The 18,381-nt window shown below is 39.9% G+C and overlaps 1 long non-coding RNA gene across 3 annotated transcripts in view; it reads left to right on the forward strand.

The window, feature by feature from the left end:
* The window catches only part of LOC139357592 (uncharacterized), a 91,002-nt gene that overhangs the window by 66,162 nt on the left and 6,459 nt on the right, over window positions 1–18,381 (forward strand). For 2 of the 3 annotated variants that reach the window (XR_011611062.1, XR_011611061.1), the window contains one exon: window positions 15,367–16,497. This is a non-coding gene — a long non-coding RNA (uncharacterized lncRNA). The remainder of the gene's footprint in view (window positions 1–15,366; window positions 16,498–18,381) is intronic. The other variant, XR_011611063.1, reaches the window with a different exon arrangement.

Here is an 18,381-nt window from a genome sequence, read left to right on the forward strand (position 1 = left end):
GTCTCCTCCTCTTTCGATTGTCTCTATTTTCTTTTTCTGGTGGTTTGGTTTCCTTTTTTATTCTGGGAATTTTCTTAAAGGTTTTGGTGTCCTTGGTTGACCCTTCCTATTTAAGAGCAAGGTACTTGGATCTCCATTATGGGTGGTGCTTCACTGTGAGGTGGTTGAGCAGGGAACTTGCTAGTTTATTTAGAAACCCACAAATATCCATATCTGTAGGTCTGTTCTCTTGAGACATTCAGCTTCTCCAGAGAATAATCTACCAATCTGGAATCTATTCACATAGGATTATAACTTGGAGCTAAGAAATGAAAGCAGGCTGGGAGTCTCACTTTCCTCAAATCCTGATTTTCATTAGGCATCTGTCTGCCACTCTTTTGTTGGTCTGGTCTCCCTGAATATGGAGGATTTTTGGTTAGTTTAACCACAAAATGAATCATCTATCTCCTGCTGGATTGAGAAAGGGTTGTTGTTCAACTTTGCAAGAGGTACTCCGGGATCTACATTTTCACTTTTAGTCCATCTTTTCCATCCCCCAGATCCACCCCTGCCCTCTGTAGCTCATGGTGCTGTAGGGCATGGAGACGTCCAGTGTCCTGTCCCGTGGTTTGGCATTGGCACACACTTGCTACTCAGCTTTCTCAGGTCTGTGAATGCCGTCCCTTCTCCTCATCATCCACCATCTAGTGTTATCGCTCACCTTCCATTCTCTTTGTCCATGTGGGCTTATAGCACTTGTAATTCTTTATTCTCATTTCAGTGGTGTACTGGGAGCCAGAAGAGATCTATTTACACATTTAAACAGCTGTGTTTAACTGATAGTTGGCCTGTCTGTTTCTATCCTTTTAGTTTTCAAACTTTTTTCCCCTCATTACGTACATTACATGAAAAGTGTAACTCATTTCAATTGCAATCCAAGCTTCCACTATTAGGTGAGGAACTCAGTTCTAGTTCTTGGCTTTATGCAAGAAGACAGCCAAACTCTAGTTCTCTGCTGCCTTTTAGGTGTGCTTGGTTTCTATTCTTCTGTAGGATTAAAATCTCAGCAGTCACATTTATGGTCCTGTTGCCCTGTTGACCTCATGACTCTAGTCTACTGCAGTTCAACTCCATTTTCATAGAAAAATTCAATCTTGTTTTTTGAAACATACACACATTTCCCCCTCTAGTTTAGAGTTTATAAAGGAGGAGGTCTCTTAAGATACCGGTTCCACTATTTTGATCATTAGCCCTTCCTGTGACATTTTGGAAGCCCTGAACTTGCTGCAATCTTCCATCATTACCTCTTATTTGAAAGTGCTTTTGCTACAGTTTCTTGATTTCCAAACCCAGGGGACTCTTTAGTTTTTGTCTCATGAACTTTCCTATTGCATTTGATACTTCATATTGTATATTCCCAGAAACTATCGATTATTTGGCCTCTGCATGCTGTGTTTTCCCAGTGCCCCCTGTACACCTCTACGTCTCCAACCAATACTTCTGTGACTCATTTGGGACTCTCCTTTTCCATCTGCCACTGGAATATTGGTGTTCCCCTAGGGTTTCAACCTGAGACTTTTGCATTTCTCACTGTGCACACTTGTGGTTGACCCCATCCACGATCACCATTTTAGTTACTAACCAAATTCTGATGTGAATGAAATCTCCATCCTCCATCCATTGCCTTTGGGCAATCTCCAGACCTCTTGCCCAAATTTCAACTCTAAAGCAAACTCTGCTTGCCATCTCTAACTGAGAGGCCTACAGTCATCTCAAATTCAAGATTCCCAAGGGTATACATGTCATCCGTCTTTCTAACCTTGGTGCTGCTCTTGGATTTTCTGTTTCAATTGATGACACCAGTATTTGTCTGTTCATCCAAGCTAGAAACCTGGGAGTCATCCATTATTGAATCCTCTTTCTTCTCACCCTCCATGATCCAGTTATAGTTTTAGGTTGCCCAGGAACAGAGACATGGTCAATTTAGCCCAAGTAACAGGAGCCTATTTGGGCAGAAAGGAAGATAGGTCTAATGGCAGTAAATCAGGCCTCATAAAAAGTGCAAGTGAACCCAAGAAACCTCAGGACCTGCCATTTGTGGAACTTCTTGGCCATTGATGTGACTCCAACATCTCTGCCATATTCATCCCTGACATTTAATTTTCTTATTCTTTTCCCACATCCTGTATCTTTCTCTACATCATAGATTATCTTCATAACTTTGGCTTCATGTGGCCTCTCATGATTCCAACCCTAATTTCTCCTTCACATAGCCTCAACTTGATCTCATTTGGACCTCTTCTCCTCCTCTTCATAGCCTGTTTTCTCTATGTTCAATGTTTTGGGTCTCTGGGATCTAGGCCACATTGCAGGGTACTTGTAAGCTTCCCTTACATCAGGTTCCCATCCTACTCCAAGCACCTGTAACGGGAGGAGAGGTTAACATGAGATGAAATATGACCACTCCAGTTTGCCTCTGAATGGTCTAGACTGGACATTTATTGCTCATAGGGGAAGTTGGCATAGCAGGCACTATGATTGACAGGTTAGTGTATTCCTTACTCAACATATCATCAAGTCCTATCAAATTTATCTTCTAAACAGTGTTCAAGCCTACATCCTTCTTCCATTCTTAACCTCAATGTTTTGGTTCAAGTTCTCATCTTCTTTTATCTGCCTGTGGTGCTAGTGTGGTGCTATCCATACATCTAGTCTTGTTCCTTCAAATATATCTTCTGCATAAGCAACAGAGTGATGGAGCCAAAACACAGCCTATGTCATTTCTCTGCTTAAAATCTTTCAATACCTTACTCCGTTATTACTCCTAGGAATATTCCAAGTTTCTTTGATTTGACTTTCCCTCTTTGTGATCTTCTTTTAGCAACTTACTTCCCTTTTATCCGTTTCCTATTGCCTGTCTTATTCCTCCTCCACTTCCTCCTCCTTCTTCCTGAATTGATCATATTTTCAGTTTTAAGTATACTTAAAATATCTCTGTATTTATTGAATACAGTTTGTTACTTGTTTTTAACTAAAATATCTGATGAATTTAATTTCAATTTGTCCCTTAAAAGGAATCCAGAAAAGCTAATCACATTAAGTTGTTTTTCATTTTCACATGATTAATTTTTCTTCCCTGAGGGTCACTGCTTCATCAACTGTTTTGGCTGATTGCAAAAGCATCATAATCATCTGCTGGAATTCAGTCTCACCCCAATCCAATCCATCTTCTCCATTTATTTTTCAGAAACATCTATCCAATCATGTGTCTCTCCTGTGTAAACACACAAGGCTCCTCTCGGGCCTACTTTCTGCAGCTTCTTCTCTCTCACATCAAATGCCCTCCATGTACTTTCCACTACAGTTTCCCTGTGAAGGGGCCTCTTCATACCCCCAGCCCCAACCAGGCAGTGGGCTTTAGTCTGCAGGATGATATTATTGCTTCATTTAATCTTTTTTTTTTTTTTTTTTTTGGGATAGGATCTCTCTCTGTCACCTGGGCTAGAGTGCTGTGGTGCAATCATGGCTCACCACAGCCTCAGCCTTCCAGGCTCGAGTGATCCTTCCACCTCGGCCTCCAGAGTAACTGGGACTATAGGAATGTGGCTAACTTTTTTTATTTTTAGTAGAGATGAGGTTTCCCTACGTTGCTCAGGCTGGTCTCAAACTCCTTGGATCAAGCAATCCTCCCACCTTGGCCTCCCAATGTGTTGGGATTATGGGCGTGAGCCACTGCACCCAGCCTACTGTTCTATTTATTCTCTTCTAGAACATCTCACTAATGTAGGTTTTGGGGCCAATATGTGTGTGTCCATTTGATACAGTCTAACTATTTGAAAAGTGAAAAATTCAGTTCTTCAATGTGCCATTAAAGAACTGTTGGAATGTTGAGCCCAAGCTCCTAGCCATTATAACACATGACCTCTGGGGGCAGAGTTGTGCTATTATCACTTAGTCTCCTTCCCCTTAGCCTCTCTACTCCAGTCCACCTAGCCCTGTGCTCTCCCTGTAGGTGGTTAATGAGTGCTGTGGGTGCAAGAGATTATTTTCTCCAAAGTCCTTGGTTACCAGCTACCTATGTCAAGGAGTTAAAAGAGAAAGCCAAAATCAGGCCAGGTGCAGCGACTCATGCCTATAATCCCAGTGCTTTGAGAGGCCTACATGGGCAGATCACTTGAACCCAGGAGTTCAAGAGCAGCGTGGGCAACATAGTAAGACCCTATCTCTACCAAAGAAACATAAAAATTAACCTGGCATGGTGGCACATGCCTGTAGCCCCAGCTACTCTGGAGGCTGGGGCAGGAGGATAGCTTGAGCCCAGGAGGTCAAGGCTACAGTGAACCATGATTGTTCCACTGCACTCCAGCCTGGGCACAGAGCAAGATCCTATCTCAAAAAACATATATAGTGTAAATTTATTTTTTAAATCTGTATTTGTTTTAAATTTTTGTCTAAATAGCTAATTCAAGGGTCACTTGAGGCCAGCCAGGGTGGAGCTTAAAGCACACAATTGGGATTGGCACCACCTGGAGAGAGGTGCGGGCGGTGCATGAGGTGATGCATGATGAAGACTTCAGTCCAATGGCTTCTTATTAAGATCAGACCAACGTCTCCCTGGCAGGCCATTTACATCTTTAAAAATTGACATATAATAAACTGTACATATTTAAAATATGTGCAATTTGATAAGTTTTGACATATGTATATACCTGTGAAACTGTCACCACCATCAAGATAATGAACTCACCTGTCACCTGCCAAAGTTTCACTGCTCCCCTTTGTAATCTCTTCCCCCTGCCACTCCGTAATGCCCCACTCTCTCCCCAGGCAATAAATGATCTGCTTTTTGTCACTATTGATTAAGTTTTCATTTTCTCAACTTTCATATAAATGAGATACTATAGTATATAGTTGTTTGTCGGGAGGAGCCTGGCTTCTTTCAGTCAATATAATTATTTTGAGATTCATCCAGGCCGTTGCATGTTCATTCTTTCTTATTGCTGAGTTGTATCGAGTCCATTGTATGGCTCTGTCTCAATTCATTTAATCATTCACCTGTTGTTGGACATTTGGGTTGTTTGCAGTTTTGGACCACTACAAGTAAAGCTGCCATGAACATTCATGTATAACTTTTTGTGCTTTATTTTCATTTCTCTTGTGTAAATACCTGGATGTGACATGGGTGGGTCATATAGTAGCTGTATGTTTAACTTTTACTTTCCCGTCAGCAATGTGTGCTGGTTCCAGTTGCTCTACATCCCCACAACACTTGGTATGGTAAGTCTTATTGATTTTAGCCATTCTAATTGGTAGGTAGTGGGCCATTTAGATTTTGAACTTAAAGAAAAATTCTGGTCCCATTCCAGGCCTACTGATTCATGACTTAGGGGGAGAGTGCTTGGGGTGTTATATTTTTTAGAAATGGAGATGGCTGATGGTCAGTCAGTTTGGGAAGCCCCTGAACACTACATCATGCTGGCTCCAGCTTCTCTGAAGGGACTCAGATAGGACCCTGACAGAAGTGGGGTGGGAAGGCAGGGAATGGAGTCAGAAACAACCTTTTCCTTCAGGATGAAATGTGTCTAATTAGCTGAGCTTGTGTTGGATCAGCTATCATCGACCAGAGTCAAACCTGTCAGTTTTAAAAAGTCCCTAATTAGAGGAGAAAAACCTTGATTCACCTCCTCTGGAAGATCTGCTCCTATGTCATCAGAGGGAGTGATACGGTGCTGGGTCGGGCAGCGCGGCTCAGTGGGGCCAGCATCAAAGTCTGCAGAAGAGCCAAAATGGCCCTGCAAATCCATTGCAGGAGGCTAGCCACAAACTCCTTTCCATTCTAAGGTGATAGATACAAGTAGAAAAGAGACAATGTAGAAGGTGTAGCCATGCTCAAAAACAAGGTATAACTTCTGTGGCTAGAAATGGTACAGAAACACACACAAAACAGTCACATGGCTGCTGCTGCAGGTCCACTGGGCTCTAGGACTAGTAGCAGGTTTAGGCAGCCAGGAGTTCATTTCTTGGTGGGTAAAGGGAGATACAATACTCCCACAAAAGAGAGTGGACTAGAGTTTGGTTTGCTGCTTATAGGAAGGGGCTAGGGTAGGGTTTTCCTGTCTGGGAAAGGGGCCAAAAGGAGCTGTTGCCAAGGCCAGCTTGTTGGAATTAGATCTAATACATATTGAGCACTTGCTATGTGTCATGCACTATTCTAAGCTTCTTGTTTGGATTGATGTGTTTAATTCTCACAATGCTATGAGGTAGATTCAATTATTATCATCATTTTAGAGATAAGACAAAGAAAGATTGTTATGTTTCTTGCCTTAAACCAGACAGCGAGTAAGTACAGAGCAAAGGTTAACACCGAGGTGTATGGCTCCCCAGTCTGTATGCTGTACCATCACCCCAGGGCCTCACAGTGAGTTGCAAGCCAAGTGAAGTTGAAGGAAGCAGATACAGTCTTGCAGCTAAACTCTGAACAAAGCCACGTACTACGGCAGTGCCAGGACCTGTGATTCCAGTAACATGGCAGGTCAAGAATGATCGATAGATGATGGATTCTGTTGTAGGGGCCCTAGAGCCTGGCTGGAGGGCAATTGAAATATTTCAAGAGTGGGAGGAAGTTATAGAGCAAGAATAAGAGTGACCAAGTGAGTATGAGGGAAAGAAAGAAAAAGCTTCCTCTGAAAATGAGCCTGCAAACAAAAATTCTAAAACACACAAGGGAGAGCGATATGGAGACACAACCAACAACAAAAACACATGGTCAGTGAGATCACTTTAGATAAAATGAGACTAATAGAGCAATGTGAAAATGATTTCAAAATAAGTCTATTTATGATCTTTAAAGAAATAAAGAATGATATACTCACCGTTAAAAGTACAAGGATATTTGAAACAAAAAGGCAGAAATGAAATACAAACCACCCTAAAAAAGAATTAAGTAGAAAGCCCATGAAGAAAAAATGTTTTGAATAAGTTGAAGAGAGAATTAGTGAATCAAAAGATTATACTGAGGGATTCACCTAGAATGCAGAACAGTAAGCTAATGAGATAAAAAATATGAAGGAGCAGATAATCGTGATAGCCAGCTATTTTTAAATTTGCCAGCCAGTGGACAGAATACTTTGCATTGCTATTTCTTTTTTTTTTTTAAATTAATTTATTATTATTATACTTTAAGTTGTAGGGTACATGTGCATAACGTGCAGGTTTGTTACATATGTATACTTGTGCCTTGTTGGTGTGCTGCACCCATCAACTCGTCATTTACATCAGGTATAACTCCCGCATTGCTATTTCATTTAAACTTTATGACTAACCTGTGAAATGAGTATCTTCATTTCCCCTACCATTGTCATGCACAAGTAATAACATGGGCAGATTCAACATTTTCTTGGTTCAGTCTTTTTTATTTCCTTTGTTTTATCACAATCGTACCCCCTACATATAAAATACGTCCTATATAAAATAATTACACAATTATTTTATATAATTATAAAAGTTATATGTATTTATAATAGAAAATGGAGCAAGTATACAAGCAGAAATCATCTGTAATTCTCAAACCCAGGGACCCCCCAGTCCTCGGGCCATGGTGGCACAACAGGAGATGAATGGCTGTTCAGTGAGCATTACCACATGAGCTCTACCTGTCAGATCAGTGGTGGCATTAGATTCTCATAGGAGAAGAACCCTATTATGAACTGCACATATGAGGGATCTGGGTGGTGTTCTCCTTATGAGAATCAAACTAATGCCTGATGATCTGAGGTGGAACAGTTTCACCTGAAACCATCCCCCACACCCTTGGTCTGTGGAAAAATTGTCTTTCATGTAACTGGTCCCTGGTGCCAAAAAGGTTGGGGATGGCTGCTCTAACCCGCCAATATCTACTGGATCAGGATCTTATTGTGTTTCCCTCTAGGCTCTATTCTGTGCCACACATATATGTACATATATTTGATGTTATCTATAATAATTATTATGGTAAATAATATTATTATGGTATTTTAAATATATTATTTTTAACCGTTAAATATTTAATATTAAAATTAAATATTTAACAAATTAATATTATTTAATACTATATCATGAGTTTTTTCTCATGATATTAAAATTCCTAGAAAAACTTCCTATCAACTGCCTAATAGAAGCACTATAATATTTTTTGACCATATCTCTGCTGTCAAGTTTTAAGCTAGCTCAAATTTTCCACTGATATAAATAACACTTTATACACACATCTGTGTCTCTCTGATTATTTACTTTTGATTTTCTCTCTTTGGGATATTTAATTTAGGAAGTGTTTAAATTTCCATGTTTTCCACCTAAAAATTTTTGTTACGAATTACTAGTTTTCTTATGTTGTCAGAGAATGTTGTTTATACAATGTATGCATTTAGGAACTTTTGAAGCTTTCTTTGTAGTTCAGTATCAAGTTTTGTAAATGTTTCACAGGCACATGAAAAGAAGGTGTATTTAGTGGTTGTAGGGTACATTGTTTGAGGTGTTTTTATTAATTCAATTCCATTAATTTTACTCTTCAAATCCTCTATATCTTTACTTATTTTTCTTTTCTTAATCTATCAAGAAAGAGTGGGTGGTTTAGTGTTCCACAACAATTATATATATCAATTTTCCCATGTGTTTCCAACAATTTTTGCTTTTTATTTGCTGAGTTATTTGACATATAAAAATTTGTGAATATTATATTTTCATTGTGGATTATAACTTTTATAAATGTACAGTGACATTTTATGTTTTGTTGAATGCATTTTGCTTGAATAAAACCTTTCCAGAATTTAACATTGCCACTCTTTGCTGTACTGTTTTGCATTTGCCTGAAAAATCTTTATTCATTCTTTTATTTCACACCATTTTTTGCTATTTTGCTTTATGTCTATTTCTCATAGGCAAGCTATTGTAAGATTTGAGTTTGTTGCACAATTGGGGAATAGTTTTAATGGGGTAGTTAAACTCTTTATTTAGTGATTGATTTATTTTTTTATTTGCCACCTATTTTATGCTTCTCATTTTTATGCTTCTTTGCTTTTTCTTTGTTTTCTATCTAAAGCTATATGGAATGTGTTTTATGTCTTTTTATATTATTCAGTGACTTGGAAAACATATTCTATTTTAAATTATGTTACCAATTACCTTTAAGTATTAGAAACATTGAAACGTGTACTTTAAAAAGTTTTCAGTGTGATATAAAACATGTAAAAATGTATTGTATACTAGAAAATTGCTAAGAGAATAGATTTTTAAATGTTTTCATCACAAAAATGAGATTATATATGTATTAGCCTGATTTAGACATTCCAAAATGTATACATACGTCAAAACATCATGTTGTATGCCATAAATACAATTTTCTTCATTTGTCAATTTAAAAAACACAAATAATTAAAAATGCATAAAATACATATGTTCAGTTTATTGAATAATTATTAAGCAAATACCTATATAAATACAAACTTTTACTTTCACTTTCGGTATCCTTATGGTTTTGACATGCTTCTCATAGGAATGATATGACATGGTTTTTATTTAATCCAGTGTAATGATCTTTGTTTTTTTATTTGAGCATTCAGTTCATTTAGATTTAAGGCAGTTACCCATATGTTTTCATTTTAAATCTACCACCTTATTTTGTGGTTTCTATTTGCTAAACTTTTTCTGTTTCTTTTACATTACTTTATTGCATTTATTTGGACTTAAGGAGTATTTTAAATAATCATTTCAATTTTTTTTTTGTCCAGTTTGGAAATATTTACTCTGTTTCTATTCATTTGGTGGTTATCTGAAAAATTACTATGTCTGTACTTAACTTACCAAAGTCTGAAGGAAATTGATTTTTTTAAGTCTCCTTCTGGTAAATACAAGCACCTTAGACTATTTTAAGTTTTTTCCCTTTTTTCCTGGCTTATACATTATCGTCGTCATATATTTTAGTTCTTTGCTTTATATGCCTTGAATAATTTAATAAAACTGTTTTATATAGCCAATATTTAGATTTATCCAAATATTCACTATGTTCTTAGTTCTTTATTTCTTCTTTAATTTCAGACTTATACAGGATTGCTTTCTACCTGAAGTACATCCTTTAGAATTCCCATTGGCTAAGGTCTGCTGATAGTGAATTGTCAGATACTGTTGGCCTGAGAATGTCTTTATTTCACCCTCATTTTTGAAAAAATTGTATATATAATTTTATTATACATTAATTATATATAACAGGACTTATATGATTAATATATAACATGTTATTAATATATGGTATATAAAATCAGATTTTATATAATTATATACAAATTACATATAATATACATAAAATATCCCCTATATATATTGATAGATAGATACATATAGATATAGAGGCCAGGAATAGAATTTCTGATTGGCAGTTGTTTCCTTTCAGTACATTGGAACATTGGAGATACTGTTTTGGCTCCTGGCTGTTGCTGTTGCTGCTAAGAAGTTGGCTATCAGTGCAACTGCCGCTCTGTTGAAATAATTTATCTTTTAGAATTAAAACAATTTTTTTCTCTATGTTCTTCAATTTACATATGTTGGGCCTGGGTGTGCATTATTTTTATTCCTTATTTTTGGGATCTGTTTGGCTTCTTGAATCTGTGCATTGATGTCTTTCATTAATTCTGGAAAATTCTCCACCGTGATTATTTCATATATTGTCACTCTCTTATTTTCTCTTCCTTCTCTTTCTGGAACTCTGTTTTATACTGTATTTTGAATAATTTCTTCTGCTCCATTTTTTTTCACTAATTCTGCATTTGCCGTGTTCATTGGCTGTTACACTCATCCATTGTTGTTTATTCCAAGGAGTAAGAGAGAAGACATTCTAATTATTTAAAAAAGCATACTATAACTTTTTATAGCTTCTGTCCAGAGATTTATTGCTGATATTTTAAAATGGTCTTTTATTGCATTAAACAAAGTAAGGGTAGTTGAAATTTAATCTAGCCTGATAATACTAATAGTTGAAGTTTTTGTGGCTATTGTTTCTGTTGGTTCTTGTTCCTTTTGCTTTATCTGTTTTATTATTGTTGGCTATATGAATGTCATTGCCCTCATAAATATTTTTGAGATCGTTTGAGGCATATATGAAGGTGCATTCTTCAGAGAGGATTTGTGTTTACTTTGCTGCATCCCTAGGGGAACTATCAATCTAAAACCACATTACATTAAATTCATGCCAAAGGATTTTATTCCCCACCCCCAACCAAGAGATGTAAATTTCAGCTATGAATCTGCTCCAGGGCTGCTTATGTTTGCAACTTCTCAGGTAAGGTTTTGTTTTCACCTTTTTCCTATTTTTCTGGTTAGTGCCAAAGCAGCTTTCCTATTAGTATCCTGGGGTGGTGGTGAGAGATGGGGGTAAGGATAAAGGCTTCCTTCTAGTTCACTCTTATTTTGAAGATGCAGTCTTTTGAGGTCCCAGATTCAAGTGAGGAGGATATTCAGATAAATGTTGAAGCGATACCTGCCCCTTCTGCCCAGTTCAGGCATGATGTCAAAAGGGAAGTTCAGTGTCAAAAGGGAAGCTCAAGTTTGCAGAGATAGATAGATACACCCTCAGGACAAAGACTACTTTATTGCTCTGTTTCCCTGGCTGAGTTTACAATCCCACCTACACTTTGGCCCAATAATTCCCTGGTATGCTGTCAGGTCTTCACTGATTTTATGGTTTTTTTTTTTTTTTTTTTAACTTTTTAAAATACAGTGAAAAGACACATATTTAGAACTTAGCCAGCTGGACTTGGTTTAGATGGTCTCAATTTTTGTTGGCAACATCCAAAGCATCACAGTTAGGAGTGCCAGTGGAACATATGCCCTCTTTTCTCCATCAGGCCCGATCAGGGTGTTGACCTGGACTACACCAACATCATAGAGTTTCTTCAAGCCTGTTTGATCTGCTGCTTGTCGGGTTTAACATCCACAGTAAACACAAGCGTGTTGTTGTCCTCTACCTTCTTCACGCTGACTCAGTGGTCTGAGGGAATGTGCTGATGGCAGAGTGGTCAAGGTTCTTTCCCCTGGGGGTGCTTTTCTGAGCATATTTGGGCTGCCTTTGGAACCGTGGTGTCTCGAGCCCGGAAGGTGGGTGATGGGCAAATTTATTTTTATTTTTTATTTTTATTTTTTGTAGTTGTGGATGGCTTTCAGCGCTGCCTTCTTGGCCTTCAAAGCCTTTGCTTTGGCTTCAGCTTTGGGAGGGTGATATGGTTTGGCTGCGTCCCTACCCAAATCTCATCTCAAATGGTAGTTCCCATAATTCTCATGTGTTGTGGGAGGGACCCAGTGGGAGATATTTGAATTATGGGGGCAGTTTCCCCCATAGTGTTCTTATGGTAGTGAATAAATCTCACGAGATCTGATGGTTTTATAAGGGGAAATCCCTTTCGCTTGGTTCTCTCTCTCTCTCGTCTGCCTCATGCAAGAGTTGACTTTTGCCTTCTGCCATGATTGTGAGGCTTCCCGAGCCATGTGGAACTGAGTCCATTAAATCTCTTTTTCTTTGTAAATTACTCAGTCTCGGGTATGTCTTTAACAGCAGCGTGAAAACGGGAGCTTCCTTCTTCGCTTTTAGTGCTATCTTCCTTCCCTGCTTTTAAAAAAGATTTAATAGACATCTTTCTGCAATTTTTAGTTGTTTTCAGCAAGTGTGTTGGTCTGAATTACCAGCCTACCATAATCTCACAAATAGAAGTCAATACAGTCTTCCATAGTTGGTTCCAGGATCCCTCACGGATACCAAAATCCTCAGAAGCTCAAACCCTTTATATAAAATGGCATAGTATTTGCATATTATCCTCTATACTTTTAAATAATCTCTAGATTACTTGTAATACGTAATACAGTATAAATGCTATATAAATAGTTGTTTAGGAAATAATGACAAGAAAAAAATGTCTGTACATGTTCAGTACAGACACAACCATCCATATTTAAAAATTTTTTTCCCTGCAGTTAGTTGAGTCTGTGGCAGTAGAGCCTGCAGATATGGAGGGCCAACTCTGTATATACTTTGAGGACAAAAATAGCAAGTAAGATAATACTTTTGACTCTGAACATATAAGAAACTTGACGTGCATTTTACTTTCTTCCATCATCACCATTTACTTCTCCCTTTCTCACTCCACTTTTTCATCTAGTTTAATATAAACTGGAGTTGTATTAGTCCAGAATATTAATTTTATAATATTTTAATATTATGTGGCTTCTTTTTTGCATTTTTTCCTGGCATTTACACTTAGTCTGCAATCATATTTATAGCAATTATTTAGATTTATACTTAGTAGACCTCAGTAGTTAGCAAATAACTCTTCTCATTTTTAACTCAGTTATCTATCCGTAAGTACTTTAAAACAACTTTTTTTTTTTTTAGGAAACAGAAATCAGGGGGTATATTTTCTGAATTCCTTTATATTCCATATCATCCTTGTTTCTTTTACATATTAAAGAAGATTTGGCTGGGTGTAGAATTATGTAGAGTCTTTCCTTTTTAAAGCCCTATTTTTGGCCAGCAATGGTGGCATGTACCTGTAGCCCCAGTTACGTTAGGGAGGTGGGAGGATCACTTGAGTCTGGGAGTTTGAGTGAGCTATGATTGCACCACTGCACCCCAGCCTGGGTGACAGAGCAAGAACCTTCCTCTAAAAATAAAACACAACATTAAAAAAACGCTATTTTCTTTATTATTTTTAAATTTTCTCTTTTTAAATTGACAAATAATAATTGCACGTACTCGTGAGGTACACAGTAATGCTTTGATACATATAATGTATAGTGATCAGGTTAGGGTGATTAGCATATCCATCATCTCAAACAAACATTTATTGTTTCTTTGTGTTGAGAAAGTTTGATATCCTACTTCTAGCTATTTGCAACTATGTAATATATTATTAACTATAGCCATCCTACAGTGGTGCAGAATACTAGAACTTATTCCTCCTATCTCCCTGTAATTTTGTATCCTTTAGCAAATCTCTGCCTGTATCTTCCTTCCTTCTACCTTCCCAGACTCCAGTGTTCTCTGCTATATTATACTTTTTACTCTACGAGATCAACTTTTTTAGCTCCCGCATAGGAGTAAGAACATGTGGTGTTTAACTTTCCGTTCTTGGCTGATTTCACTTATAACCTCCTCCAGTCTTGTCCATGTTGCTGTGAATGGCAGGATTTCATTCTTTTTGTGGCCCAGTAGTATTCCATTATGTATATATACCACATTTTCTTTATCCATTCATCTGTTGTTGGACGTCTGGGTTGAGTCCATATCTTGGCTATTGTGAATAGTGCTGCAATAAACTTGGAGGTGCAGAAGTCTATTTGATATATTGATTTCCTTTTCTTTTAAAACCCTCTTTTCTCCTGCCAGTTCGTGTTGGAATGAAGTCTGAAGTCAGCTTGGTTATTTCTATTTCTTTGTTGGCAGTCTTTTTGTTTTTTTACTATAAAATCTGATTTTTAAAATTCATTCTCTCTCTCTTTTTTTTTTTTTTTTTTTTTTTTTTTTTTTTTTTTTGAGACAGAGCCTTGCTCTCCTGGCCAGATTGGAGTGCAGTGGCATGGTCTCAGCTCACTGCAAACTCTGCCTCCCAGGCTCAAGCAATTCTCCTGCCTCAGTCTTCCAAGTAACTGGGATTACGGCGTGTGCCACCACACGGGTAATTTTTATATTTTTAGTAGAGACAGGGTTTCACCATGTTGGCCAGTCTGGTCTCGAACTCCTGACCTCAGGTAATCCGCCTGTCTTAGGCTCCCAAAGTGCTGGGATTACAGGTGTGAGCCACCACACCTGGCCAAAAAATTCATTCTTAAGTAATCGGTATGTCCTAGGCTTTACCCATTACGCACTGGGGAGTTTTGATGTCTTGTATTCACAAGAGTATCCCAAATTTTCAATGTACCATGCCCCAATATACTTACTGGTAGGAATCTCTGATTTTCTCAAGAGCCCTCCTGTGACAGCTACTGTATTCCTGGGAATCTCCAGGGACCCTTACATGTCTAGCCTCAGTATCCCCCAGCCCCCACCAGTTTCTGAGTCCAAAGGCAGAAACTCTGTGGCTCCCGGATGTTGGTTTCATGTTTAACCAGAGTCAGTTCCCACAGTTCGAATTGCCCCTCAGTCCCATTCACTGTGGGTACGCCTCCCGGTGCTGCGGACAGCCTCAAGCTGCTTCTGCCCATGCTGCCCATGGGCGCAGCATCACTGACCTCCTCTGGATTGTCAACTTCCATGGCTCCTTGTCTCTCTGGCCAGTGTGCAGTCGCCTTCCTCTGTTTTTGCCCAGTTCTGTCAGCTGGAGTTTCCAAAGCAGAACTATCTGACCCTTAATGCCTTTGTCTCTCCCACAGGACTCCTGACCTCTATGAAAGTCAAGAGATATACCTCGGCACCTGTTTCCAGTGTACTTGAACATTTTGCAACAGTTTAGAAGCTCTTAGAATATACTGTGACCAGCAGTTAGGAGGCTGATCTGCTTGGAAGTGAGGAAATAAAGCAAACAATAGAAGTACTCATGCTCTCACTTGAATTTTCAGGCAAAAATGAAGGGAGTGACAGGCATGTGTGTACCCCCTTCTTATGTGAAGTTGGGGCCTGGGCTGTGGCCTGACCTGCAGCCCCTGGAAATCAGACCTTCAGCTCAGAAGTGAGACCCAAGAGGAGCCAACGTCCGTGTTTTGCACAAGATGCAGAATGGTGGTTTGTCCACATTTTGGAGAAGGAGTGGGTGGGGGCATCAAGGAACAGTTCAATGCATTGAATCCTTGGGAGTAGCAGAATGCAAGAAAGGAATTTGAAGCAAATATCAGCAGCTGAGAACCAGCGGGTGGAAACCAGAAACCTGAGAGAATCCTTGAGACAAGAGTGTGCAGGAAAAGCAGGCTTCTCAGGGAGCCTTCAGAAGGGCTGTGTGCTAGAGGGGACCTCAGTGTGCCAAGCTGACTTGGAGTGGAATGACAGCAAGACAAGCCCTTGAAAAAATGTGGGGGTGGGAAGACAGTAGCAGCATGAGGAAGCACAGGGGAAAATGTGCATGATGATTTAAACTGCATTTGCACAGTTGCAGCGTCTGCCTGAGGGGAGAGGGGGCTGTAATTGAAGTTCCAGAAGCATGGAGACATTTAGTGGAAGATTAACTCAGGAGAGCCTTGTGTTTGTAGATGGAGCAAGGCAACCGGCCTGGAGTAGGGGACAGCGAGGGATGCTTCTGGCTTCCCACCGCTCACTGGGAACCAGGTGGCAGCTCTTTGTTTTCTCCTTGTAGGGAGATGCTGGGCTTTGTGTTTATCCCCGAAGACAAACACATTCCTCACAGTGCTACCAATGCCTTGACTCCTGGGTCAACAGAGAACGTGTCCAGTTGGGGGATGGATGTGTCCCACTCCTCTTGGAAGTCGTCGGTTGTGTCCTGGAGCAGGGCTGCCTGCAGTTGCCTCTAGTTAAGGAATAGTGGATAACTGCATGAACAGATGAATGAATGGGTGAGTGTGTATAGAGGCCACAGAGGTCACTGTGAGCCTTGGAGGACACTGTCATTGTGACCAATCCCCGGCCTGCTGCTCATACGGTAAGTGTGTTTGGGTCTCTGTCTGGGTCTGTAGGCTGTCTCGGGCAGTAACCCTCTTTGTCCTGGTGTCTGCTTTCTCTGGAGCAGTGGGGTTAGCCTCTCTCCATTTTGGGATGTGTGGGCAGGCAGTTAGTGCCTGGAAAAACAGAAGGATGGGTTTTGTCTCATTCACACACCAAGGAAAGCTGAGAGAAGTGGGGGTGCAGGGGAGCTTATTGTCTGTGTCTACCATCTTTGCCTCAGGCTTCAGGCTCCTTATGACAAACGTTGACATCACCAAGGTTAATTCCCTGATTGTATTAGTCCGTTTTCACGTTGTTGATAAAGATATATCTGAGTCTGGGTAACTTACAAATAGAAAGCAGTTTAATGGACTCACAGTTTCATGTGGCTGGGGAGGCCTCACAATCATGGCAAAAGGCGAAAGGCACATCTTACATCACAGCGGCAAAGAGAGAATGAGAGCCAAGCAAAAGGGGTTACCCCTTGTAAAATGATCAGATCTCGTGAGATTTATTCACTGTCATGAGAACAGTATGGGGGAAACCACCCCCATGATTCAGTTATCTCCCACTGAGTCCCACAACACATGGGAATTATGGGAGCTACAATTCAAGATGAGATTTGGGTGGGGATACAGCCAAACCATATCACTGATGCACAGGCTCACATAATGCCAGAAAACACTGGTGAGGTGGGGGTTATGTGGTGCATGGCAGAATTGCTTTCTGTAGCTGGGTCCTCGGGGAGCCTGGGTCTCCCTTCTGCTTCTCCCAGGAGTAGAGGCAGCTGGAGCAGACCTCACCTGATACCTTCCTGCCTGCCACCCAGACCTACACGGAAGGCCCTGGAGCAGCCTTGGCAGCAGCCTGCTGTTTCCTCTAGCTAAAGAATAGTCCCAGGCAGAGGTCTCCTGGGCTGACGATGGGCAGGTGCCTTCTCTTCTGTATTTTTCTGTCCTCCAGGAACTCATATTTCCTGGTGCAGAAGGGGAAATTAAGCAAACCACGATCATAGATTTACTTTGATTGCACAGAAGTATCTCATCTGCATATATTAGAGTCATATAGGCAATAGCTAAGTACATTAAAAGCATGTTTTCTCAAGATAGAAATCTTCTGGTTTCAGAGAAAGGTTTGACATTGGTGTCTCTTGGCCCATAGACACCTGATAATCACGATGAGCAGATGGAACCTTTCTCATCTGACCTCAGATGGGCCCAGAGAGGTGCTACTGTTTCCCATAGTCTCCATAGCTGCCTGCCACAAGGCTTGACGTTCCCACAATACCCATTCATTTAGATTTAGGGAACTGAAGCTCCTTTTAAAAATGTAAATGTTGTCTGGGAAGGGTAACATATTAAACCATAATTTGCATTAGCTTGAATTAATTTATCAGGTTAGCACTAGTCTCCAATGAGTGCTCGGAAGAAGTGGAAATTGGTTTTGATTGGGGCTGGGGAGGGGAGCTGAGGGGCGCAGCAGGGAAGGCAGGGCAGGTAGAGCCCTCACAAGGAAGGGCAGCCTGAGCCCACACACCAGCTGTCTGGCTGAGGATGCAGAGCTATGAGCCAGGGCACTGGAGCCAACTGTGTGTGCAGTTGCTTTTTCTAGGGAACAGCCTATCAATCGTACACATGCCACCAATGCTTTACTTGGTAGTGTCATGATTGCCACATCTGTTTCATCTCCTCTGCCAAAGCCAAGCCTTAGCTTCCTTTGCACCAGTTCTTCTGACTGTTCTCTGCACGTGCACAGCGATATCCTTAAGCCAAGGCCTAAGTCATCTGATGAAATTG

The sequence above is a fragment of the Macaca nemestrina genome, chromosome 12, assembly GCF_043159975.1.
Source record: "Macaca nemestrina isolate mMacNem1 chromosome 12, mMacNem.hap1, whole genome shotgun sequence".
NCBI lineage: Eukaryota > Metazoa > Chordata > Mammalia > Primates > Cercopithecidae > Macaca > Macaca nemestrina.